The sequence below is a fragment of the Microcebus murinus genome, chromosome 2 (genome assembly GCF_040939455.1).
Source record: "Microcebus murinus isolate Inina chromosome 2, M.murinus_Inina_mat1.0, whole genome shotgun sequence".
In the NCBI taxonomy this organism is placed as follows: Eukaryota; Metazoa; Chordata; class Mammalia; order Primates; family Cheirogaleidae; genus Microcebus; species Microcebus murinus.
Window position 1 is genome coordinate 115,623,177 of NC_134105.1, and position 3,308 is coordinate 115,626,484.

The window sequence follows — 3,308 nt, forward strand, 5'->3', positions numbered from 1 at the left end:
ATGAAACCCAGGTGGGATTTAGCTTTTGCTGGGGCTGTGGTTATCTTCAGTGCAACACCAACCTCAGATGCCTCTAGCATGTCTTGGACAAAGGCTGGCTGCTTGGAAGTCTTCCTCAGTGTCTCTATTCCACTGATCCCTCCTGCCTTTCCTATGCACCTATACATCTGAGAGGATCTTTGCCTTTTCTCTGTCCCAGGCATTAGTTTGCAGTTACTTGTTCCCCGGGGAGCCAGTCTGGTTTTGGGCATGCCCTCTGCCTCATGGCATTAAGATGGGCCTTTCTCTTTGCTCCTGCCCCACCCGCAGCGGTGGGGTACAGCTAATAATCTGGCTCGGGGCAATTTCCTTCCTCTTCCCCTAGGAGTAGAGTTTGGTTTTGTGTGTGTGTTTTGGTTTTTTGTCTTATTTTGTTTTTGTTTTCTCTGAGTCCCACTGGGTCTCTGTTTTTGACCTGGGGGTGACAAGGTTAGCTGCCCTTCCGCAAGTGGCTTTTGTTCCTTAGGGGAGAGGGTCTGGGGGATGTTTCACACTTTACCTGCAGCTGGCCTGCACCATTGAGAGATGCTTTTTCTGGCCCCAAGCCCTCCCTCTAGTCTTAATGGGCACCCAATAGATGCGCAAAGTGAAGAATCTCTGGGTGAGTTAAATCTCTTCTTGTGTATGTGGCTCCCTGGGGTCCTGCCTTTGATCATAGCCTACACTTGACCTTTAGAAATTTGTTTAAAAAAATAGCTGCCTTTTAACACACTAATTGGTAGCCCCATCTTCCCTCTGTGCTCTTGTTCCACCTCTCCTGGGAGGCCTGTTCCAGCTCAGACCAGCCCAGGACTGGAGAGAGCCCGAGCCAGCTCTCCCGCACAAAGCCTTCTCCACACCTCTTACCTTGTTCGGCAAGGACGTTTTGCCCTCTCTATGGAGAAAACTTGGGGGGATATAAGAAACAACTCACTCTAAAGAATAGATAAGGTGATATTCCTTGTTTAAATCTGAGTCCTGGACACACAGTAGCAAGATTTAGATAGACATAAACAAATAAATCAAGAGAGGATTGCTATTGCTCATCTAAGCATTTGTAAGATAGAATAGCAGAATGGTTTAGAATTCTTATCTCTGGAGCTAAAAGCAAACAAACAAAAATGAAACCAAACCAAACAAAAAACTTGGATTGGAATTTCAGGTTATCACTACCTGGGTGTAACTTGGGCAAATTGCTTAACCTCTTCAGGCCTCAGTTTCCTTTGCTGTGACACAGGGCTATTTATAGTAGCTACCTTGAAGAGTTGTTTTGAAGATTAAAAAAGAGAGAGAGATAGTATGATAAATGCTGACCACAGTGACTGGCACACAATAAGGACTCAATATAGCTATTATGATTCACTTCCGTGAGGTCAACACCTTCTCACTGCATGGCTATCCTATAGACATCCTTCACGGAGGGGGAGACCAACAGTTGAGTAGGAAGAAGCAAGACACTGGTCAACGGGGACCTTGGGGACCTAAAGCAAATTATATAACCTTAAAACTGTACTAACCTTAAAACCTACCCATCTTGTTTGCTCCTTTTGCCCTTTCAGAGTGTGCATGGATGTTATCAGTTGTCAACACTGGAAGGTTAACGATCCACGAACAATGCACTATTCTCCAAGTCTCTGCCTATTTCGTCACTGAGCATGGCTCCAAAGCTTTGATGGAAAAGAAATTCAGAGGAATGAATAAAAGGTAAGGAGCAAGTGTCAGAAGAAGAAAAAAGATGTAGGGAAACAAGGGCAAGTGAAGAAAGATTTCATGGACATGGTTGATCAATCACTGTGACCTGGTTTCCTGGAAGGTCCCCAGAGAAAGCCAGATGATGAATTTGCTAACACGTGGATGATCACAGCTGTTTGTGATCACAAACCAGCCTGGAAACCATTTCATGTAAACTGATTTAATGCTCTTCTGCAGCAGACTGGAGTGCCGGTCTATAGGTAAAGTAAGTAATAAATATAGCCCGTCTTATCATCAATAATACATTGACTCTGTGCCACAGCAAACTTGCTAACAAGCTAGAGAAACAGCCTCCAGAGGCCGGGGCATTGTGAGGCGGAGGCCCCGTGAGTCGTGCCCAGGGGAGTAATCCTGGTCACAGTTGGAAAGATGTTGCTGACAGTGTGTTTCTTTCTTCAGTGAATCCTACAATATAAGAGGTGACTAACACCTTGCAAAATAAAATTAGAATTCTAAATAGTCTTGACAAGTTGGAGAAGCAATTAGTCATAAACTGATGAAGTCACAAACAAGTAAGGTCACAGCAATTAGAGACAACACCCTCACAGATGTTAATACTTGAGTGGGGAGATAAACGCCTCAAACAGTACGTAAAGAAAAGACTGTATGCCCTTCCATGCAGAGCTATGGAAGGAAAATTTCATTATGAGCTGGTTAAAAAACACAGTCTTGGGAATCGGACGGACTTGAGTTGAATTGTGAGTCTTTGCTTCCGAGATGTGCCTTCCTGGCAGGTTCTCACCTCTGCCTCCCGTGGTTTCCTCATCTGCAAAGAAGGAGATGATAATCTCTGCCTGCACAGCTGCTGTGAAGGTTTCAGTGAAGAAGATCCTTTGTAGCAGACGCTGTTGGTTGCCTACCCACCATCCACTTCCTCCTTCCTACTGGTTAACAGAAACTTACAGTTTGTATAGGTGGCCGGACGCCCTCCAGGATGGTGACCCAGCGCAGCCAGGGGTACATCCTAATCAACCCTCCTATACTATTGCTGGAGTCTTATCTCCATGGCTTTCTTCTTGATATGTGAAATAACAGATGTTCTTATTATGTGAATCTGGGTTGTTCTTGTATTTTTATTGCCCAAAAAGTCCTCGTTGAAAGAGCTGTGAAGTTCCCGATACATAATTGCTATTCAAAAAGGGGTTATTTGTAACTTTTCTTTATGATTTATTTTTCTATAGCATTTGGCCCCAGGCATCACTTCCTTTTTATGAAAGCTCCCCCTCTTTTGCCTCAGGTGCCACACCAATGTCCAGTGTCCATGTTGTGAGCTGCCCTGTGGAGGGGCCCCCATGGCGAGGGACTGAGGGGGCCTCTGGCCAGCAGACAGTGAGGAATTGAAGCCCTTAGTCGAACATCCTACAGGGAACTGGTTCTGCCAATGACCACTGGTCAGCGTGGCCATGGATCCTACCCGATTTGAGCCTTCAGCAACACTTGCCTGCGACCTCAGGAGAGGCCAGAAGCACCCAGCTAAGCAGTGCCCTGCTTCTTGACCTACAGAAATTGTGAGATAACTAATATTTGTTGTTTTAAAC

The 3,308-nt window shown here is 45.3% G+C and overlaps 1 long non-coding RNA gene across 1 annotated transcript; it reads left to right on the forward strand.

The window, feature by feature from the left end:
• Positions 1 to 1,420: 1,420 nt before the first annotated feature.
• LOC105881911 (uncharacterized) lies at positions 1,421 to 3,094 on the forward strand. Its single transcript, XR_001158985.3, has 3 exons — positions 1,421 to 1,452; positions 1,578 to 1,722; positions 3,008 to 3,094. It is a non-coding gene; the product is annotated as an uncharacterized LOC105881911 (long non-coding RNA).
• The last annotated feature ends 214 nt before the right edge of the window (positions 3,095 to 3,308 follow it).